We start from the raw sequence: 25,025 nt of genomic DNA on the forward strand, positions 1-25,025 counted from the left end.
GCTGATTCAGTTCAGCTGGGCATTCCAAGTTGCCTGTTAGTTAACTCACCTCACCCAAGCTTTCACTTTGCCCTCCACTTGACAGGCAGTCTAGTCTTGTTCACTCTGTTCCTTGAATGCACAAGGGGTCTGGGAATGGTGCCCCAGTAGTGGCTTAATCTTCAGATTGCTGCTTGCATTTGCACACAGTAAAAGGGTCAGTCTGTCTTTCATGGCCTTGTACCCCAGCCGTGCTTTTTTCTCCTCCGTGACATAGGTCATGTTTGGCATCTACTTCCAGAAAACCCCGTTTGTTCACAGTTGAGCACTTGTTGAGCAACCTATCCTTCTGCCTTCATGAATTCCATGAATTCTTTCTTGTGGGTTTCCTTATTGGCTTTGTGAGAACTTAAGCCTCACCATGTCTTATCACACTGTGGAGGCCACTTCTCTTGTGGAATTTATCAGACCATGCTCTTCTGGCTTCACATCCATCACTTGTTACACTTGTAGAGGGGTTTTCTTGCAGTAAGTCACTGTGCGATTTCCTGACTTTTTCACAGATCATAGCTTCACTAATGCTATCACCAGGCAGCTGTTTCTCATTCAACTGCACTGACAAAAGTTTTTCTACCTCTTCTAGCACTTGTGTGCTCTGCTTGGTTAACATCGTCACTCCTTTGCCACATCAGCTCCTTTGATGGCATCTTTATTCTTCAAAAAGTTGAGATTGTTGACTTTACCATCTTGTACTCTAAGGTCAGATCATTCACACACATCACAGTCATGTTTTCCTACAATTTCCTTCTTCAATTCAATGGTTATTTTCTTCAGAATCTTCTTCTTCCCATTCTTGCCTTGCATTTTCTTTTCCCCTTCCTTACTGCTGGGCACATTCTGGTTACCTTTGTTAGCACTCTGCACTTTCTTTGTACCATCATGCTTGTCTGTGCTTTCTTTGCAGCCATGCTGGATGAATGTATGTGCTAAAAATCACACAAAGGTTCACAGCAAGTGTGCACAGGTCTGTCTGCGATTGCAATCTTGACTAGAGGAAGCCTCAACCATGTATCAGAATGGGGAAGATGGCCACATTCTTGTTCATGCTCAGAAGATGGCTGCAGTAGTGTTCATAGCCCAATGTGGAGTTCTGGCCAGTGTATTCAAAGATGCAGCGTACTCCCTTCATTTGATGTACTGCATTTATTATTTTGCAGTGCTGAGGATAGAACCCAGGGCCTTGTGCATACTAGGCAAGCACTGTACCACTGAGCTACACCCAGCCCTGTCTGGCTTTTCTTTCATTAGGTCCCTAAAGTAGTCAAATGCCTAGAGACACAACCCTGAATGGCGATTTCCAGGGGATGGGGGAATGGAAGTAGTGTTTGATGAATGGAATTTTGGTTTGGAAGGATGAAAAAGTCTGGAGATAGATGATGATGATAATTATACACAATGTGATATATATGTTAAAAATGGTGAAAATGGTAAATTTTATGTTAGGTATATTTTATTATAATTCAAAGTGAACTGTGGGAAAAATAAGTGACTAAGTCTCAAAAAGCTGTGCTGGGCTGGGGATGTAGCTCAGTGGTTCCGGCACCTGCCTCATAAGTGCAAGGTCCCGAGTTCGATCCCCGGTACCAAAAAAAGAAAAAAAAAAAGAAAAAAAAAGCCATGTTAAGAGTGATAATATGGTATGTAGTTTGTTTTAAACCCTTTACTCTTTATTTAGCTTAACTAATTAAAAATAAAATAAACAATAATTTGAAATAAAAATCTTAACAACTAGACTTAATGATCCTTTATTCAAATTCAAGATCCTTTTTATTTGCCTCTGTCCAGAGGATGCAGTCACAAAAGGAAGGGGAAGAGGTTCCTATGCATTTTTAGGTCTCTATGAAGTTATATATAAGAAGTTGAGCAAGCGCAAGGACCTGAGTTCAATCCCCGGTACCAAAAAAAAAAAAAAAATTGAACTTTATTTTAGGTGGAGGGAGTGTGCTGAGGGAGATGAGAACAGAATTAAAATTGAGAATTGCTAAAAACCTCTGCAGTGGGCTCTAGTCTCCCGCTCAAAGTATGACGCAAGGCTGAAGAGAAAGACAGAATTAAGGAGAAATGGGAACTGCGACGGCCAATGCTGAACCCAGCAAAAGACCCCGGTCAGTTTCGTCCACTGATTTTTATTGTTCATTGGCCGGGGTAAGGGCGATCTACTTGCAAGGATGGGACTGCGTGTGAAGATGCACGTCGTGAGGTTTCCATGGAAACGAAGGCACGCAAGGCTTCAAAGAGAAGAGGCAAAGCGTTTTCAAATTAGACACAAGATAGACAAAATATATGGTTGTAATGAAAACATTGTCCTTCTAGTTATGAAGGTTCTAGTTATGGGAATGGAGTCTGGGCGTGATGACTCCGACCTCAGCTGTGCATGTTGCCTTGTGTCAGCCGCACAGCTTCGTGGGCCTTTACTCTGGTCTCGCTGTGGCCGTTAGCGGGGAGGTCGTGCTCATGAGACTCTCCAGTGAGAGCTTCACGGAGCTTCAGCCAGACTCGCTTCTTAAAACAAGCCAATGAAGGGGCTTAACTCTTCACAGCCTGCGCTGCTGACCGCGCGCTTTGGGCGTAATCAATATTGCGGTTCCCGGCGGAGAATGAAAGGAGAACTGGGCTTTACTTTTTATCCTTGGAGCTGGGGATTGAACCCAGGGCCTCAGAGATGTGCTCTGTCACTGAGCTATACCTCCAGCCCCAGGCTTAATTTTTAACACATTCACAATGTGACCATAAATTGTATGTCTTGCTGCCAGATGGCTCTGAACCACTGATGCTACATGCATGACTGTTCATTGGGTAGCATGGGACAGTCCCAGCAAGTGGTACAAGCCACCTGATGGACAGCGTGTATATGTGTGTGTATATATATGCTAGAGTTCAGTAATATTTTCATTTAACTTTTTCTGAGTTGCATAAATAATGATAGCACGTAATCTGTCTGTGAGATTAAAAAGCCTTCTTTATGAATGAATTATCCACTTGAGATTAACATTAATTTCCCCATACATATGTAAAATAACTTCTTACACTATATGTTAAACCTTTCAACGTTTATACGCAACTATAAAGACAGTCTAGGTGTAAATATTTATATGTGTGTGTATATTTGTATGTGTGTGTATCTGTCTCTAATTTTACAAACCATAAAATGTCGGCTTGAACAGAAGCCATACTCTGCTCTATAATTGAAAAAACATGTGTTTTGGTGTAGGCAGACTTAAGGAAAGCTGTAACTCTGAAACGATTCATCTGTCTAGAAATGCTTTCAGGACTTTACATGTTAAACCCATAATTGTGTTACAATTACTGAATTTTGTAATGAGAAGCATTTGTTCACTGAATTAAACTTTTAGGAGAATCTGACAATTAGAAATTTCCCAAATGATGCATGCTGTGTTGCAGGAATAGAGGGGATTGAGAAATGAGCCATTTCTGGAAAAGTGGAGGAATCTGGCAGCTTAAGTCTGAATCTTGGCATTGATGGTCTGTGTGGCTATTGATGATGCTGAAATGTTTATTTATTTTTGTTTTGTTGTTTTTTTCTTAGAATGTACTGTTGTCATTTTGACTGATAGCAAGGATGTAGCAAAATGTTATCATTGCAAATATATTTTTTATAAATTATAAATAAACTATTTAGAATTTTTCTATTTTATCAAGTAGAAGGTGACTTTTCATTATTAATCTTTTGCTGAGTTTCTTTTCAGAGTCACTAGAAATTTATTTTATTTTAAATGACATTCATTAAAGGATAAGGAATTTCCATAGGGAAGGTAAGACAGTTTATGCTTTTGTTAGACTAAGTAGATTTTTCTGGTCCACTGAGCTACATCCCCAGATTTAAAAATTTTTTTTTAAATGAAAGCTACTAGTATGATACAACTGGCATCCCAAGATGTGAAGTCAGTAAAGAATTGTTAAAATATCTCAGTGAAGGCATATTGGATTTAAGCAAGTAAAAGAAGACAACTTCAGATATTGTATCTTTTTCTTGTATTAAAGATGTCTTTTAATAAAGGTTATTAACTTTGAAATTTCTTCTTCTATTGAAAGATTAAAAAAAAATCTTGTTTGGGGACCACGAGTTACATGTTTGGAACTGTGCCAGGCTGCCCACACGTTTCCATTTAATCTATTTTCCTCCAGTTTTATTGAGGTATAGTTGATGATTAAAACTGGGTGTATTAAAGTGTTCAGCTTGATGATTTGAAGTACACTATGACATATTCATCACAGTCAAGCCAATTAGCATTTGTCGTCTGCTGTAGCTACTCTTTCCTCCTTTCCTCCCTCCGTGGTTCTCTCTATGGCTCCCTCCTTTCCTTCCTTCCTTTTTTCTTCCTTTTTTGGGGGTGTTGAGAACAGTTAAGATGGCCCCCAACCAATTTCAAGTGCTCAGTTTTGTTAAGTACGTTCACCCTGTTGACATTAGACCTCCAGAACTTATTCATTTTGCATAACTGAAACTTTGTATCCCTTGACCTGTTTTTTGGGGGGAGTGGTATTGGGAATTGAACCCAGGACCTTGTGCACACCCCCAAGTACTGTACCACTGAGGTGCGGCCCAAGCCCTTGACCTGAATCCTCCCTCTTAAAGCATATGCATTACACAGAGTCTCGCATTTGTTGTGGCCTAACCATGCACACATCTATCACCTTTGGTCTTATCTACTCCCATTCCATCTTCTCTCCTGCTCCTCATCCCCTTCCTCTTCTCTGTTAGTCTCCCCTCTACTTTCATGTCATCTGTCCCTCCTCGATTCCATATATGAGAGAAACCATGCGATATGTGTCTTTCTGAGTCTATTTCACTTAATATGGTGATGCCCACTTTCATCCATTTTCTTGCAAGTGAAACTGTTTCACTTCTTATGGCTTAAATAGTATTCTGTAGTATAAAGGCACCATGCTTTATTCATCCATCGACGAGTACCTAGGGTTCCATAATTGGCTGTTGTCAGTTGTGCCAGGATAAACATGGGTATGCAGGTATCTTTAGAGTGTGCTGACTTTAATTGCCTTGGGTATATACTAATGAGCAGTCTAATGGGTTGGATGGTAGTTGTATTTTTGTTTTTTCTGAGGAACTTCCACACTGATTTCCATAGTGGGTGAACCAGCAGTGTATAAGGTTTCCTTTCCACCCCACACCCTCATCAGCATTGAATGTTTTTGTGTTCTTATAGGCACTCGTTCTGACTGGGGTGAGATGGAATCTCACTTAGTTTAGATCTGCATTTTCCTGATGGCTACAGCAGTTGAATTTTTTCCCATATAATTATACCATTTGTACTTCTTTTGAGAAATGTCTGTTGAATTCATTTGGCCTTTTATTGTCTGGGATTTTTATGTTAGTATTTTTAGGGTTTTTTGTTAGTTCTGGGTATTAATCCTCTGTTCAGTGATAGATAGGAAAGATTTTCTCCCATGATGTAGTCCCCCTCCTGGACTGGGGATTGAACTCAGGGGCTTCTAAGGCTGGGCTTCAACTTGTGATCCTGCTTCAGCCTCCCAGAGTGCAGGGATTACAGGCGTACGCCACCATGCCCAGAGTGCAGAGCTTTCTAAATCGATGCCATCCCATTTGTTGATTTTTGCTATTATCTCCTGAGTTACCAGAGCCCTATTCAGGAAGCCATTGCCAGTGCCTGTATCTCGAATTGTTTCTCCTATGTTTTCTTCTAGTTTTTTTTTTTTTTTTTGGTTCTGGGGATTGAACTCGGGACCTTTGCGAGGGAGGTGGCGGAACCACTGAGCTAAATGCTGGCCCTGTTTTCTTCTAGTTATAACATTCAGTTCTTACATTTAGATCTTTGATCCATCTTGACTTGATTTTTATACAGAGTGAAAGATATCGATTTAGTTTTAATCTCCTGTATATGGATATCGTTTTCCCAGCACAATTTGTTAATGAGGCTGTCTTTACTTCAGGGTATGCTTCAGCACCTCTGTCAAGAATCAGATGGTCATACTTGTACAGGTTTATTTCTTTGTTCACTGCTGCATTCCATTTAACCTGAATTCTTACAACAGCCCTAAAACCGGATCCTACTTTCATTCTGTGGACTAGAAAGTTGGCAAACCCATAATACAAAATTAGACTTAACTTGAAAGAGATCAAATATGCTCATATGTGTGTTCATACTCGCACACATAAATGTGTATGTATGCACAGACAGAGGGAAAGAAAGTCACTGGGATTGTGTGCACCATGCAGGAGGTGAAGGGGAAAGGGAGGTGATTACCTGACACTTCACGTTTTTATCCTTAGATCTGACATACTTGGCTATTTTCTCTAGGTACTCACATGCGCACCCGCGCGCGCGCACACACACACACACAGTTGTGCTGTTAGAAACTAGCTTAGCATTTATACATCAAATTTACATACAGAGATACCTTTTTGTGTTTTGTTTAATGAATCTACTTTCTGAAGTATTTTTTATTATTGCCCTACTATTTTTTATAAATTAGAGAATACAATTAAATGATTTAAATGAATTAGAACAGCAAGCACTTAAATTTTATGGCTAATTGTAATTATTAATTCAGAATTTCATATGTTCTTTTCTATATATGTACTTTAAACAAAAGAGGCTACACTGTTCATTACTGTTTTTTTGCCTAATAAATATATTGTGACTATCTTTCATGTTAATAAATATGTATCTACTCCACCTTTTAAAAATGTTTTATTTTATATGCTAGTAGAATTGTTTTTATTTATAATTTTTAACTGATAGCATAATTGTGTAATTTATGGAATACACTGTGACACTTTGATCTATATATACACTGCAGAAAGAATAGTCAAGCTAAGTAACGTATCCATCATCTCACTGCATTTTTTTGTTGTGAGAACGTTAAATATCTATTCTAATTGCAATTTTTATTTTTTATCCCTAACTATGGTCACTGTGCAGTGCAGTAGATCACTAAAATGTATTTTTCCAGGCTAATTTAATCTTTGTGTGCCTTAATGGCATAGATTGGTATATATATCTCCTAATCAGTCCTCTATTAGTATATCTAATTCATTCTCTCTCTCTCTCTCTCTTTCACACACACACACACACACACACACACACACACACACACACACATTGAACTACTCTACATGCCCAGGCCTTGTTCATTTTTTATTTTGAGACAGGGTCTTGCTAAATTTCTAAACTGTCTAGGTTGGGTTCACTCCTCTGGCCTCAGCTCCTGGAATGTGGGAATTACAGGGATGAACCATCCAGCTGGCTTCTAATGCTTTTCATATTTTCAGTAAAAGTATAAAATAAATATTCTTATTTTATAAAAATTAAAAGCTGAAAACCTCCTTTCATTTCCCTTTTGAATTCTCATTTTCCAAGGCTGATAGAATGGTGAGTGATCTTGTGGTTACATGCATTATTCAATGCATTTACAAACATCGTTGGTTTTGTTTTACACACATGAGATCACTCTCTATGTATTAGTTTGTAACTTGCTTATTTCATTTACATAGATGTCTTTTTATGTCCAAACACAAACTCATGTTCTCATATGTGTTATATAGAGTTCTTCTATACATGGATATTCTCTTAATTTATTTGGTCATTGAAATTCCTTCTAAAATTTGCAATTCTGGACAATGTCTGTTTGCGTCATCTCAGTCTTCTTTAATAAATATGCTCAGAGATTATAAGTGAGCATCCCTTAGTTTGATGGGTCCATTTTAGTATTTACATCTCTCTCTCTCTCTCTCTCTCTCTCTCTCTCTCTCTCTCTCTCTCTCCAGTATTGGGGATAGTACATACTAGGCCCACCCTTGCTACTTTTGCTACTGTGTGGGTGCCATAAATTGTTTCTCTGGAAGCCCTGTCTGCCACCCTGCCTTGGAGCCAGCTAATTATGGACTGAAACCTCTATGAACTCAGAGGCTTCCAAGTCCCTAGAAAAATGAGTGCTTCAGCAGAGAGGAGGTGAGCTGCTCCCAGCACACAAGAGGAGGCTTCCGGGCCGCTGTACCAACCCCATCAGCACACAGGAGGTGAGCCACTCCCAGTGTACAAGAGGAGGCTTCCAGGCTGCCGTACCACCCCTGCCAGCACAGAGGAGGTGAGCTGCTCCCAGCACACAGGAGGAGGCTTCCAGGGCACCATACCAGCCCCAGCAGGACACAGGAGCTGAGCTGCTCCCAGCGTGGAGGAGGAGGCTTCTGGGCCACTGTACCACCCCTGCCAGCACAGAGGAGGTGAGCCATGTGGGTGCCAGCAGCACCTCCCCAGTCAAAAATAAGAAGACATGTAAACAAGTCTCAAAACCAGACTTCCAGATCATCTACAGCAACCCTAGAGGGAAATGAGATGGAATACTCTGATACTCAACCACCTGGACTCTCTGAACTGGCAACAAAAGAGGATCTGGAAAAAATGAAATCAGAAATAATTTCTCAGATAACAGCAGAGATTGTGCCCATAGTGCAAGACATGATTAATAAATCTAGAGAGGAGCTCAGGAACATGATGGAATCCCAACACAGGAAACAAATGAAATCCATTAAATAGATGCAAACAGATTTCCAGGAGATTAAAAACTCCATTGAAAGTCTACGCAGCAGAATGAGCCAATGTGAGGACAGAATTTCAGACATAGAAGATAAGATTGCAATTAGTGACCAGGAAAAGAAAAATGGTTTTAAAATTGTAAGGGAACACGAGAAATCAATACAGCAGCTGCTAGACAATGCAAAGAAGAATGACATAAGACTGATTGGAGTCAATGAAGAAACAGGAGAGAGTCAGATGACATAAAAAAACTGTTCACAGAAGTGATGGCAGAAAACTTCCCAAGCAGGGGAAAAGAACTTGACATACAGATAAATGAGGCATATAGGACTCCAACTAGCCTTGATAAAAAAAAAAAAACTGCACATAGGCATATAATTGTTAAAATTCCAGAAACCCAACAGAAGAACAAAGTTCCACCAGCAGTTAGAGAAATGAAACAAATCATATACAAAGGGAAGCCCATCAGAATCACAGCAGACTTCTCAATGCAAACCCTCAAGGCAAGAAGAGCTTGGAGTGATGTATTTCAAGCCCTAAAGGAAAACAGCCTCCAACCCAGATTGATGTACCCTGCAAAATTATCTTTCAAAATTGATGGTGAAATAAGATACTTTCATGACAAAGAGCACCTCAGGAACTTCATGAATACCAAACCAGCACTCCAAAAAATTTTAGACAATATCCTAGGAAAAGACAATGAGGATCACATCCCCAGGAAGCCCAGAAGAATGAATCCGTCAGGCACGACAAGAAATTAAATGCAAAGGGGGAGGATCCAGCAAAAATAAAAAGTCATGACAATGATAAGTCAATATGTAAGAGTTACAACCATCAGTGTTAATGGTCTCAATTCACCAATCAAAAGAAACAGACTGGCAGAATGGGTCAAGAAGCAAGATCCAACAATATGCTGCATACAAGAGACACATTTAATTAAAAAAGAAACTCATAGTCTGAAAGTTAAAGGGTGGAAAACATACTAGGCCCATGTCCCGCTACTGTGCTACATCCCAAGCCCATTTAAAAGTTTTCATTTTGAGACAGGGTCTTGCCTAGGCTGGCCTTATCTTAGTGTTCTCTTGCCTCAGCCTCCTGAGTAGTTGGCATTACAGGTGAGTACCACTGTACCCAATTTAGCATTTACATTTAATTTCAGTTAGCATTATAGTTGTATTTTGTTTATCTTATAGTAAAGAATAGAGACAGTTGTCTGGATGGTTTGTAAAGTTTTGATCAAATAAGCCGAGTGCAAGTGATATCTTTAAGATTACAGCATTCATCTAGTGCTTGCTTTACCATCCATTTTAATTAACTTCATTGAAAGACTATTTAAGTAATAGGAAAGGATCTGAAAGTTGAGCTCCAGTCAGTGTGTTAAGAATCTGATTGCTTGCCTACCATACTTGAGGCTCTTGGTAGCTATTGTGAATGGAATCTTTGTTTTATTAAAGTTTTGCGGGGAGAGGTGGGAGAAGGGCTGGATATACAGTGCGGTGTTGGCAGTGTGTTTTCCTGGTGCACACAATTTCCCCCTCCATTCTGACTCCACTCAGAAGGAAGCCAGCTTTCAGTCCAGCTGTTGCTCTTGTTAGATAATCTCTTATTTATCGTTGCTTTTCTGAGATTCTCTGTGAATTGGGGCTTTGGAGTTTCTTATCAGGTGTATAAAGGAAGGATTTAGTTTTGCTCCTTTTTACTTTATCCTGATCAGTCAGAAACAGGAACACTGAGTGAGCCACTTCCTCCCCTTCATTCAGCTGTGGGCACAGCTCCACTCTGGTGAACACCCATGTTTAACTATAGGAGGTCCCAAGGCCTGAGGCAGCAGACCATTCGTTCTAACACCAGTGAAAGACGAAATGGAAGGCACCTGGAGCCAGTGGCGTCCGACCACCATGGGAGATACGTGAAGGTGCATGTGTCGGACCCTTAAATACAGAAAGCCTGAGTTGTGCAGGGCTCCTAGACAGTCCCTCTTCCTTCTGCCTGTTCCTGCTACTGTCCCATGATGGTCAATAAATGTGACTGCTTACTATGAGGTGTATGCTTGGCAGTTCTTACCGTGCTGTACACAAGAACCTGGACTGTTTGGCCCACTCAGCTGTCACAATCCTGTGTGCATTTATTTGACCTAAAACTGGATGTTAGAGTTGTGACTTTGAGCAATTCTAAAGAATTCTCAGCCATTATTTCTTTGCATGTTGCCTCTTTTTCTGTATCATCCTGAGGCTCTTCTTAGGAAAACCCACGTGGGAATACATGCAAGGCCAGCTTGCCCTGTTGCTCATGACTCTTCCTTCCTGTCTATTTTCCATCTCTACTGTTGATGCATTCTGAGTTATTGTTTCAGGCTTATTTTTCTGTGTCCTAACTCACTGCTATTTAGACATGAATTTCCATTAATCCTTATACTCCTAGTGTTCCATTTTTGGAACTTCCTTAACAATGGAAAATAATAAAGATTTTTCTCTTCAAATTCTTGTTCCTAGAACTTTTCTAGGTAACATAGATGAATTTCATACAGAAGTTCAAAAATTTTGCAATCTTCAGCATAGATGGTTAACAGTACTTTTAGAGTTTTGTTAGCTTTAGCTCCATTTTTTACTTTTCAAAGTTTTTGTTTTGTTCTTTTAAAGAAATCTACTTGATTACTGATACAGTCCCTTGGCAATATTTTTAATACTTGTTTTTATTTCTTTAAACATACAAAATTAAGTATTTTTTTCTTTTCTTGTTTTCAGGGCATGAAATGTTTGTGCTTTAGATTCTGCTCTTTATAACTTTTGCTCTCTTGCTCATATTGCCTTCCATTTCTTGTTCATTGTGATTTTGACTGTGAGGTTGTATTTTTCAGAACTTTATCCATGGAATGACTGGTGCACTCCTTCAAAGATTGGAGTTTTCCTTTATCAGATGCTTTGTAGTACTTTTGGTTTTTTTTTTTCTTTTTTTTTGGTATCGGGGATTGAACTCAGGACCTTGCGCTTGCGAGGCAGGCGCCGGAACCACTGATCTAAATCCCCGGCCCCTGCTTTGTAGTACTTTTAACCCAGGAAAACTTTATACCGAATTCACCAGCTGAGGTTTCTTGGGTCATCCAGAAGAATGAGTTTGGTCTGCAAATTCACATTAAAATAAGCTTGTAGTTTATGAATTCTTAAGAGAGCCTTTTCCCCTTTTATCTGGTTCTAAGTTTTGAGATGTGTACTTTATTTTGCTTTCTCTTTGGCTGGAGGGGAAATGCCATTTCTGAATTGCTCTAATATTCTTGGGAGAGTTCTTTGTGGTCTTAGCTTTATACCAGATGGATGGAGAACATGTTAAGGATCTATTAGTTTGCCCACATAGATGGGTCCTCATTTTCTCCTTTTCTGCATGTCATATGAGATCATGGAAAGTGAAGTTTAAGGTCATCTAGTTTAGGAAAATTCCCCAAGGCTCTTTTTACCTTTGTGGGTTCCACTTTCACAGTTTTCAGTTTCTGAAATTTTTACCCTGTTAATTTTTACCCAGCATACTTTGAAATGCTGCTTTTGATGATTTCTTTTGTCCTGGGGATTGAACCCAGGGCCTTCTTGCTGAGCTCCTTCCCCAGTCCTTTTAAAATCTTTTACTTGTTATTTTGAGACAAGGTCTCACCAAGTTGCTAAACTGTCCAGGCTGGGCTTGGACTTGCGAGCCTCCTGCCTCAGCCTCCCAGAGTGCTGGGATTACAGGTGTGTGTCACCATGTGCAGCTACAAATATTTCAGTCAACATTTTAGTGGGAGAATTGGCACCATCTGTTAACTCTTCTCCTTTACTTATAATTTATTTGATTTTATTTATCTTTATAAGTATTTAAGAACTTAGAAAGCAACTATATCACATTTTATCTGTCCAAGTAAAATATGTAACATTTTATATTTATTCCAGTTTACTTAAGGATACAAAGTGAAGTTTTGATGATAGGCCATATTAAATTTGGAATCAGAGAGGGAGGAGAAAGGGAAGGATGTAAAAAGAATGAAGATGTTTTATGTACATGCACCAACTCTCCATGATGAATGCAGGCATTATGTATCGCAAACATGGACTGAGAAAAATAAAAATTAAAAAATGGCAAATATGAAAATAAATTTGGAATTGGAAAGGGATTTCAGGGCTGAGGTGTAGCCCAGGTGTATGGACTTGCCTAGCGTGCTTGAGGCCCTGGGTTCCATCTTCAGAGCTGGATGGGAGTTGGTGGGGGTGGAACAGAGAGAAGGGGTGGTTACCAGGTGCTCCTGTATGCACAACATTCAGTTGCAGAAACAGTGTGGGGATTAGGAGGTGGAGAGGTGAGTTCCAAGCCTACTACTTACCAGCTGTGTCTTCCTTAACAAATCCCAGAAATTTCCTCCACCTTAATTCTCTCCACCATCTAACGAAGGCAGTAGCTCTTAACCTTTCCAGTTTACAGAACTGCTGCTAGGTTTGGATGTGCTAATAATGTATGATCCAGTGCTTGTTAAACTCCCATTCTTAATTTTGAAGACTTTAGTTTGGTTTTATTAATTTCATTGTTCTGAGATGTTTGAAAATGCATTCATAGATTGTTATCTTTGCTCCTCATAACCTCTCTCTCTCTCTTTTTTTGTGTGTATCAGGAATCAAACTCAGGGACTCATGCTTGTCAGGCAGACATTACACCACTGAGCTACATTCCCAGCCCTTCTAAACCTCTTAATATCTACCTCGATTTTTTAGCTTTGCTTCTTAATTTCCTTTGTATAACACTATAACTCAGTTAACTAGATACCAAGAAATTTGAAAGCTAATATTGCAGTATTTTAAGCTACAAGTAATGCTAGTCTTTGATAGGGAATAGTGCAAGCCCACACAGTGTCTGCTCTGTGCTGAGATTTAAAAAGTGAGTTGTTGCTTAATAGGATTTGAGTCTTCTCCTTGTCAGCAGAGGGAGCCTTTGCCTCACGTTTTGATTCCAGGGGCTGACCCTGGTATTTGAAAGAGCCAACGTATTTATGGAAAATACTCCTTTCATCACCTAGGCCTGAAAAAGATTTAGAACCACTTTTTCTTTTGTTCCCAGAAGAGAAAACTTTCTGTGCTTATTTTCTGAGGTTTTTTTTTTTTTGGTACTGGGGATTGAACTCTGGACTTGTGGTTGTGAGGCAGGCTGCAGCATCACTGAGCTAAATCCCTGGCCCTCTGAGTTCTTCATAGTAGTGGTTGCCAAATGTTGGGATGTAGATTTCTTTAAAAGCAGTTAATACTGGGATGTAATCATGGTTCTTAAATGTTCTTCCCTTTCACCTGCTAAAGTTTGAATGATTTTAAGATAATAAAAGAAAGCACATATAGTGAGTTTTTCATAAAGTTTATACAGTTAAAAGGCTGTATGTAGTGCTCTTTTTTTTAAAAAAAATTCCACTTATTTGTATTACATTGTCTTTTTAGAAAATGTTGGTAAATTTCCTTTTCATTTAAAATTTCATTTCAAAATTTCCTTTTTGGGTAGATTACAAGGTTGAAAACATTATGATGTTCTCTTGTAGTTTCTGAAAGTCAGGAGCCTGGGAATCACTGTTTAGCAGGTACATATAATGGTATCTCGGTTCATGAATCCTTTTGTTTACAATTTTGTTTGCAAACAGAAGCATGTGGTGAATTTTTGTTTTTCTTTGTAAACTGTGCATTGGGTGACAAACATGACCATGGCCATCTTTCCCACACAAACACAAATGTGGCCATCTTTTCTAAAATCATGGAACAAATTAAGTTTGTGAACTGAGGTACCACTGTGCTTACCAAATAAAGTTGGAAAACACTGAACTGAATCATTTCCAACTTTCTAGTCACTTTTTGACCTAATTTTCCTCTGAGATGTTTTCTAGGCTTTGAGACCTAGGGAGACTTAATAACTTAATATTGTCTCTCTCTCTTTCTTTCTTTCTTTCTTTCTTTCTTTCTTTCTTTCTTTCTTTCTTTCTTCCTTTCTTTCTTTCTTCCTTTCTTTTTTTCTTTCTTTCCTTTTTTTAGTACTGGGGTTTGAACTGAGGAACTCAGGACCTCAGTGCCACTGAGCTAAATCCCCAGCCCTGTGACTTGATTTTCTTATGTCTGCAGTGTAGGTAAGTATAAGTGCTCAGTGAAGTTGGTTTGATTCTTTTTGTTATGTGTGGTATGTTTGGGGTCATGATGACATCCATTCCTGTCATGTCTCAGATGTCACACTAAGTACTTACATCTTTTAGTCTTCATAGCACTCAACAGGGTATAGAGTTTTTAATAAGGTTTATTTTGCATTTTAAGACATAGACAAAATTAAATGATTCATGGTCACATACCTAGAAAGTGTCAGAGCCAAGATTCAAAACCTTGTCATCTTGCCTTTGTTATTCAGAATCACTGCTGTTCCCAGTAGTTATTTGTTTTTTTTGTCTACATTTGGTACTTTCCCCATATTTGCTCACTTGGCCTTTTTATAATATTCCATCCTGCTTTGGAAACAGGGAAGAGTCAGAGTATCCCAAACAGTGACCTTTTTTTGAGCAACTTTGCCTACTGCTAATAATCTCTTTTGTGTTGCCCAAAAAGGTTTTGTACCTAGGCTCTAACAATTACTAAAGCTTTAAGGTTTAGTCAGAGTATATTAAGTATATTGAGAGTTTTATGAAATATTGGTAGCTTTAAGGATCATTCCACTCCTTTTGTATCCACTTGGAATTCCATAATCCACTCTTTATAGTTGAATGATTTTTCTTCTTATTTATGTATTTTCCTTTGTGGGCTCCTCTCCCAGCCTTCATTTATTTCCTGTATTTTCTTGTATTAGGCTTTAATCTTTTCTTTTCTTTTCTTTCTTTCTTTTTGTGTTGGGAATAGAACTAAGGGCCTTGCACATTCTAGGCAGATGCTCGACCACTGAGCTACACCCTGACACCAAATATTTTTGAGCTCACTATATACTTGTCACAGTGTATGACCATGGTGGTATAGAGGATGAATGATTACTTGGCGACAAGACTTAGTTCAGTCAATGAGAGGCCCAGCGGGGCTATCTCAACTGAGAGCACCCAGAATTAGGGAGACTCCCAGGAGAAGCCCTGGAGCCTAGAACTCTCCAGCAATTTTTTTTTTTAGAATGTCAATGTAAGTGAAAAAAGCAGAAGGGAAACAGGTTGGGTAAGGAGTTGTCTCAAGGTTCAGCAATTTTTCTTGGAGAAAGGGAAAGGACAATGGCCAGACATAAAACAACACATCTATGTCTTCTGGTGGTGAGGGCTCAGATAGGATTCTGGCACATTCACAGTGTGATTTCATTACTTATCATATTAGGGAAAAGATTTGCTGTTTTAAGGAAAGTAAACTTAAAACAGTCAAAAAAATCATCTTGAACAGCCAACAGTTCACACAGATCTAAGTTCTGAAAGATTTTCCAATATAAACTCTTAAAAACACTTGCTTTGGCAAAAAGGACAGATGACTTTCTGAGTGTGTGTGTATGCTTTTTCTCATGTTAAATTTTATCCTATAGCCTCTGGAGGAATTTTTTCCTCTCAATTTTAAGTTTTTTACAGAATTTGATCCATAGGGAATAGGATCATCTAGTGATAGCAATTACCGTTTCCTGCATGTTTCCCAGGTACCAGGCAGGGTATCTTTCTATTATGCTAATCTCTGTAGCAGCATTATGCTACACTCCACTGGAGACCCCTGCAGTTGGGTTTCACTTTCCTGCCCAGTATAGGATGCAGGCTTGAGGAAAGAAACAACAACTAAAAGACAGAACTAAGAGAGACAGAAAGCAGGGTGCTAGGATGACCAATGTCAGTGCAATCAACAAAGGTGCTGGCCAGTCCAAGCCACTGATTTTTATTGGCAATCAGTTGGGGAAAAGGCAAGCTATATGCAAGGACAATACTCTGTGCGAGGATGTGCAGTCATGCCATTTCTATGGAAATTAACGTAAACAAGACTCAAAGGACAAGACAAAGCATTCTCAAATTAGGAACAGAATAAACAAAATGTATGGTTTTAATTAGAACATTGTCCTTCTAGTTAGAAGATTTTAGTTGCTTTGACCTCAGCACATAGGCTTTGACTGGTCTTGTTTCTCAAAGGAAGCCAATTGTGGGGTAGGCTGCTTACAGCCTGCTTTGGGCATAATCAATATTGCAGTTTCCCACAATACTCTACATATTACTGCTTTCCAGATGAGGAAACAGAGAGAGCTCCCAGGACCAAAACCAGGATGTGGCAGACCTGTCCTTGAGGTGCACCTTTACCATCCATCTGACAAGCCCGTTGTCATCAGCAGCATCTCCCTGCACCCTCCAAACTGCCCTTCCCTAACATTCCTGTGTCTGTGTGGTGGTCCTTCTGCTTTTACATCTCTGGCTGCCTGGCAGTCTCCATTCTCACCCTGCAGGACCCACATGTTGTCTTTTTCCAGAAGTTTTTTCTGATTCTTGCAGACACTGTTAATCATGCTCCCATAGCCTTTTAAAATATTTTAATGTGTCCCTGTTTTTATATTGTAATGTTTAACTTGCATATTCAGTGAACTTTCTGAGAATAGCAACTGTGCTTTTTCTAACATATGCCAGGTGTATAGTGATTGTTCATGGAATTTGTTGAATGGAGAATGTCATTGAAACTTTAATGACTTTTATCTGACAAAATAATTCACCCAAGATTTTGTGGATGCAAGTGGTAACATAATATTGAGGACCTTCATTTAAATTCTTTTTTTTTTTTTTTTGGTACTGGGGATCAAACTCGGAGCCTTGTGCTTGTAAGGCAGGCGGCAGCACCACTGAGCTAAATCCCCAGCCCTCATTTAAATTCTTATATTGCATTCATTTAAAATCTGTCATATATAATGCTAATTTAAGGAATGCTTATAAGTTTCTTATAATATCATTAACCTGGTTCACAGTGTAGGGCAATATAGTAGTAAGCAGCTTGGCAAAACACACAGAAGAGGTCTTTGTAAATCTATTAAAGTCTGTTATTAAAATGAAACACATTAAAATGTTGAAAGACAAGTTCACGGGAAAAGTTAGTACATAGACTCAGCTTTTATTTTCTTGAGTGTTAAAGTAATTAGTCTCATGGAGTTATTTATCAGGGCAATACTTAGTGTTTGAGAATTTGTATAACTTTTCCCTGATAGATAATTTAAATGTTAGCTATTTAGCCGAACATATGTATTCTATTTGTTGATTTCCTCTGTTTGCTAAGGGTTTTAAGTTTTATGTATTTATTTATATATGCCCAAAGTTTTAAACTAATAATCTAATTGGATATTGAATTATTAGGCACAAATTACTTTTAGAATGTTCAAACAAAAAAGAATTTGAAGGAGTAATAAAGAAGCTAGCTATTCTTTCATTCAACTAATTACTAACTATTAGCTATTCAGCATAGACAAATAATATGTGTTTGAAAACAAGGAGGGTACTTTCATTTGTATGATATGAGTAAAAAGTAGAAAAATAATGGTTAATGGCAGGTTTATAGCCTTGCAAGCTTTAGAAATCCATCTACTAGTTTTTTCTACTTTATTAAAATATGAAACTGCTTAACCAGCTACAGTAGGATGGATTGAACTACGGATTGAAGGACTGAAGCATATCCAATTCAAACAGTATTCTTAACAGAAACGTGTATAAACATACTTACACTAGTGCTTAAAAAAGTTTTTAGTTTATGAGTGCCTGTGTGCGGTACATAGTGTTTATGTTCCTCGCGGGAAGCTGGGACATGTACATAACACAGCTTAATTCCTTTTCCATCCCCTTTCCTTTCCCTTCCCTCTCTCTTCTCTCCACCCAACTCTTTTTTCTCTGCCGGGCATGGAACTCAGGACCTTGTGCTTGCGAGGCAGGCGGCAGCACCGCTGAGCTACATCCCCAGCAGGACCGAGTATTTTTGACAGCCGCGTGCTGTAGTGCAGTATGTGCGTGGCCACAGGCCACGTTGGCATTTCTTCACTTGTATTTTTACTCAGTGTACAAAAGAAATATGAGCACAGAGAGATTCGGAAAACAGGTAGCGTGCTGAGTAAGAGTAGTCTTCTGTGTGTGCGCTACTCTGCTTCCTCTGCTGCATTGATTCCCACGAAGGACAAGAGCAGAGGAATGGAGGCCGAGGCGTTCAGGACTGCGCTCTGTGGGGCCCCTGCTGCCTTAGGAGAGAGTGATGGGCTGTGCTCTGGGTCATGGATGCTAGAAAGAACCTGTGGGCACGAAGGATCCTTCATTCTTCTGTACATCATTTTAGGGAATAGACCATAATTTAGTAGGGGAATCTGCTAATCTTGTCGTCATTTTAATGTGTTACTGATGTCTGGTTTAGACATCATTTTAAAGTTTGACTACATGATGTTTTGACACCAGGAAGTGAGGTGCACTATTTAATAACTACTCATTTCACGCCATAGTGGAGCTTTCTAGGTTCCATCCTCCATCTCCAGAGGCACAAGCATTTTTCTTTGCCTTTGAAAATAAAATAATACTGGTTTCCAAAATCCTTTCAAATGGCCTTGATAGGTGCTTTCTCAGTTTGTTCGTAGGTGTTATAAATATCAAATCACAAAGTTATTTTTCTCTTGTGCACAAGATTAGTGAAATAAACATCTAATTTCTGATGAAATCTTCAACCTTCCTAATATTTCTGCTTAAGAAATAACAGTTTTTTTCCTAAAGGTTTGGCATAAGTTTTGTGGAAGTATTGTTAAGATATCTTTATCCTCTCAACCTGTTGCTGTTGTGTGTTGTGCTCGGTGAGCAAAACTTGATCCCTTTGCACTGCACCCCAAGCCTGGCTGCTTCTGTATCTTTTCTGACTGCTCCTTTTTCTCCCAGATGTGACTTTCACCTTGACCCCTGTTCTCTCTGCTCATCCTTTGCAGTCGAGGATGCACCCTAGTCCTGCTGTGACACCTTTCCCAGAAATTGCACTGTTATGAAGCTCTGATTTTCTGTTTCCCATCATTTTCATTTTGTTTGTTAATATGTGTAGTTTTAAAAAATGGATGTAAGTTTTGCCTCCCAGGGATTTAATATGGTACAGTGGAGCTACACATAGCTTGATTTGAATATGAGTTCTGTCACTTTCTAATTCTTTTTTTTTTTTTTTTTGGTACCGGGGATCGAACTCAGGTCCTTGCGCTTGCGAGGCAGGCGGCAGAACCACTGAGCTAAATCCCCAGTCGGACTTTCTAATTCTTGAACATTAGAAAAATTATGTAAACTTGGTTTTTGTCTTGTGTAAAATGAGACTGTTGCCAATTTTCAGATTTATTGGAGATTATAGTTAATATGCTTATTGAGTGTTTAACACAAGGCCAGGATTATAATAAGTGCTCAGTAAATGGCAGTAGAAGTTAGTATTGCTGCTTCCCTGTATTTCTTACAGCTTCTAATATATCAAGCATGTGTGGCAAGAACTCTGAAGTATGGTTCATGGCTAGGTCATTGAAAAAGCTACTGAATTCCCATTGCTTTTATGGAGACTTCCTGTCAGCCCTGTTCTATCAGACCCACACAAATTTCATGGCTTTTCTGGAGTATTCTTGCTATTCTTATTATCTGGAACAGGAGCCTTTAGTAAGTATTCCGTTGTGGTTTCCAAAACAGTGATTTGGATTTATTTATTCATTTTTGAGTATTGTTTTGAATTGATCCCTACATTTTCCTAAACATCAGTGGTTAACATTGTAATAAATAAAACATTTTCACATATTTTAAATGGAGCGTGTGAACACACAGAGAACAAAATAGCCTATCTGAACTGCAGATGAGTAAATTATTTTGCCTTGTTTACTTCAGCTCAACAGACATTTTTTTTTGTATTAAATTCTTTTATTGGTACATTTTAGGTACACAACACAATTACATTTCTCATTGGGAATTGTACCTTCACATAATGCATCTTGGTTCTTATTTTTTCCCCATTCCTAGCCCTCCCTTCACCCCCTCCATCCTTCCTTATTTACAAAGACTTTATTTCCATTTCTCATCATTTTTTCCTTTCCCTTCTTTCCTTTCCCCTGCCCCTCCCACTACCCCTACCCCTTTGGACCTTTTCTTCCTATTTTGCATTATCGATTATTCATTCTAATCAGTGGTACATTTTAGGTATACAATATAATGACATTCCTCATTGGAAATTTGCACCTTTACATAGTCTCTCTTGGTTCTTGTTTTTCACCCTTGCCCAGCCCTCCCTTCAACCCCTCCATTCCTCCCTATTTACAAAAATTTTGTTTCTATTTTTCCATTTTCTCATATTAATCCCATTCCCTTCTATCCTTTCCCTTAGCCCTCCCACTTCCTTCCCCTTTGCCCCTTTTCTTCCTATTTCACATGACCTATTATACATTTAGTCCTTATTTACACTTTCAGTTTCTCACGCCAGAGAAACTATTCGGTATTTACACATCTGTGTCCTATTTATTTCACTTAAGAGTATCGCCTCAATGTGCATCCACTTAGTTATAAATGTCTCTAATTTCTCATTTTTTATGGCTGAGTAGTACTCCATTTTATAAAAAAACCACATTTTCTTTATCCAGTCTCCAGTTGATGGGCATTTGGGCTGTTTCCAAGTTTTAGCTATTACAAACTGTGCTGCTATGAACATGGGTGCACATATATCACTGTGGTATGATTCTTTTAATTCTTTGGGGAAGATCCCCAGCAGTGGAATAGCAGGGTCAAATGGGATTTCCAGTCCTAGTTCTTTGAGGTATCTCCATACTGATTTCCACAGTGGTTGCACCAGTCTACACTCCCACCAGCAGTGGAGCAGGGTTCTTCTTTCCCCACAGCCCCGCCAGCATTGGTTATTGGTTGATTTCACGATAGCAGCCATTCTTTCTGGAGTGAAGTGGAATCTCAGTGTTGTTTTCATTTGCATCTCTCAAATGACCAGTGACGTTGAGCATTTTTTCATGTATTTATTTGCTATTTCTACTTCTTTGTGTGAGAAATGTCTGTTCATTTCAGATGCCCATTTTTGGATTGTGTCTTTAAATTTGGGAGGTCTGATCTTTTTACGTTCTTTATAGATTCGAGATAGTAGACCTTTGTCTGAGGAAGAGCAGGTGAAGATTTTTTCCCACATTGTGGATTGTCTCTTCACACTGCTGGTGGTTTCTCTTGCTGTGCAGAAGCCTTTTAATAAGAAGAGATCCCATTTGTTGATTGTTTGTGCTAGTTCATGGGCAACTGAGGTTTTGTTCATAAAATCTTTTCCTACACCGATGTCTTCAAGGCTTCTACCTAACCTCTGTTCCAACTGGTTCAGAGTTTCTATTTTAATATTTAGATCTTTAATCCATTTTGATTTTAGTTTAGTGCATGGTGAGAGATACAGGTCTAGTTTTAATCTTTTGCAAGTTGAAGCCTAGTTTTTCCAGCACCATTTATTAAAGAGGCTATCTTTCCTCCAGTGAGGGTGTTTGGCTCCTTTGTCGAAGATGAGATGGCTGAGTGTGTCTGGTGTTGTTTCTGCATCTTCTCAACAGACATTTATTAATGTATCACCTGTGTGCCAGGCATTTTATAGCTCCTGGATTTACAAAGATAAGTAAGATAGAGTTTCTGCCTTTGAGTTTAGTCTAGGGTTAATGAGAGATACAAAGATTTCAATAGATAATTTTTCCAAGGTGGCAGTAAGGACAGGGCTCTGTGGGGTCACAGACACAGTGATGGAGTGGAGAGACATGAGCCTCAACCTGTGATGTGTCTCAGAGGAAAAATAAGTTGACCCACTTGATCCCAACTCCAGGTGGCCTCCACACTTACAGATTTTATTACCTGAAAAGTGCAGCATAGATTTTGCTTCAGGTGAGGCTGATGTACTGGCTCTAGAGGTAGCATTTGTGGCTTGCTCTTAATTGTGTGTTAAAAAATCCAGGTAGCCTCTGTGGTTTGGACCTTACAGTCCTCTCATGTTACCCTCTATGGAGTAGTAGCTTTTTCTGTGGTTCCAGATGAAGGGTTCCTTTTTCCCCACAGCCCCAGCAGCATTTGTTACTGGTTGATTTCTTGGTAGCAGCCATTCTTTCTGGAGATGGAATCTCAGCATTGTTTTAATTTGCCTTTCTTGAATCACCAGTGATGTTGAACATTTTTTCATATATTTATTTGCTGTTTGTATTTCTTCATCTGACAAATGTTTGTTCATTTCGGATGCCCATTTTTGGATTGGGTCTATAAATTTGGGGGGTCTGGTTTTTTAAGCTGTTTATATATTCTAGATATTAGTCTTTTGTATGAGTAGTATCTGGTAAAAATTTTTTTCCCATCCTGTGGGTTGTCTCTTCACTCTTCGTGGTTTCTTTTGCTGTGCAACAGCTTTTTAATTTGATGTAATCTCAGTTGTTGATTCTTTGTAATATTTCCTGTGTGATCAGGGTTTTGTTCATAAAGTCTTTGCCTACACCTGTGTCTTTGAGAGTTTTTTTTCCCCATTAAGTTTATTGGTACAATTTAGGTATAAAATACATTTACATACATCATTGGGATCTTGCACCATTACATGAGTATCTTGGTTCTTATTTTTTTTCCCCTTCCCCTGCCCTCCCTTCACCCTTTCCACCCTTCCCTATTTGCAAAGATTTTGTTTCCATCTTTTTCCTTTTCTCATATTTTTTCCCCCTTCTTTCCTTTCCCCTACCTCTCCCACTTCCCCTGCTCCTTTAGACCTTTACATCCTATTACACAATATCAGTTGTACATTTTTAGGATTAAAATATCAAGACCTAGGAGACATTACCACAGATTTTACAGAATTTAAAAGGATATAGAAAGCATATTACAAAAATCTGTTTTGAAATAAATTTGACAACTTCTAAGAAGTAGTTTGGAAGACAAATTAATGAAACTAACTCTGGAAGAAATATAAAATTTGGATAGCCCCTATTAAAGAAAGTATATTCCTAGCTTGAAAACCTACCTATATGACAACAGCAGGCTCATATACATTTTAACTGATAAATTATATCAAACATTTAAAGCAGAGAAAAGAAGGAACACTTCTCCCCTCATTTTAGGAAATCAACATTGTTCTAATCCTAAAACTGGATAAAGATAATAGAAGAAAAAAGTATGAACATAGATAGAAATTTGCTTGACAAAACAATTAGAAGTCAGATCTGGCAGGATGTAGAAAGTGGTTTTGTTATAGGGATGGCAGTGTTGGTTCAGCATTGAAAGATCCACCCCCAAAAGTCATCATTTTAACAGAGGAAAGGCAAAAGCCATATGATCCTGTCACTAGTTGGAGAAAAAGTATTGGACTAAATTCCACAGCTGTTCATGGTAAAAGCTATCAGGAGACTAGAAGTCTAACAGAACTTTCTCAACAGATTAAAGACATATACTCCATTTTTCCAGTGAGAATGCCTTATATGAATGGAGAAGATACAATGCTTTCTCCTTAAGGTGGGAAACAAGGGCAGATACGCTTACTCTTTATCTGTCCATTAAAATTTGAAACATAGGCCCAAACCAAATAGTCTGGCAAAAAAATGATGCAACTAGGATAGGATTGGCAAGGTAGAAACAAAATCTTTATATGTAGATGAAATGATCATCTACAGAGAAAATACTAAGAAATCTCTAGGAGCCCCTAGAACTTGTGCTTGAATTTAGCAGGATTAGAAAACACAAGGTATATATAAAAATTGAGGTCTGTGTATACTTGCTATAAATGAAGAATTGGATATTGAAATTTAAAAGTTATGTAGGAGTACAAAGGACCTAGAAAAGTTAAAAAAACAGTTTTGGAAGACATTTAGTACCTAATTTTAGGACTTCTTCTAAAACTACATTAATCAAGGCAGTGTTGTTGTAAGGAAAGACACATCGATCATTGGAATAAAACAGACTCTAGAAATAGAACCACACATATATGGTCCACTGAGTTTTGAAAGATTATTTAACATTAGCATTTTATAGAATATAAACTCAATTCAAGAGTCGAGGAAAAGATAGTGTTTTCAGCAGACGGCATTGTATCCGTACATAAAAAATTAAGCTCAACCCTTTATTTCCATACATAAAAATAACTTGAAGGGATCTATGAACCTAAATAGGAAAGCCTAAAAGTATAAAACTTTAAGAAGAAATTATAAGGGAAAATATTTATGAATTTAGGGTAAGCAAGAACTACCTAGGATACAAAAAACATGATGTATAAAAGAAAAAAATTGATAAATGAAATTCCATCAAAATTTAGAACTTTAAATGACATTGTTAAAATGAAAAGTAGTCCTTAAACAGACCATATTTACAATGCATAGAACCTGTGACCAGAATATATAAAGAACTCTTACAGCTCATTAATAGACAACCCAAATAAAAAGTAGACATAAGAAGATGATAAATAGCCAGTGTAGCACAAGGAAAGGTGTGCAACTCTAGAATCAGAAAAATACTAATCAGTACAA

This window comes from Heterocephalus glaber, unplaced genomic scaffold (genome assembly GCF_053883595.1).
Source record: "Heterocephalus glaber isolate CG9 unplaced genomic scaffold, H.glaber_assembly_v1.0 deba00001111, whole genome shotgun sequence".
Taxonomy (NCBI): Eukaryota; Metazoa; Chordata; class Mammalia; order Rodentia; family Bathyergidae; genus Heterocephalus; species Heterocephalus glaber.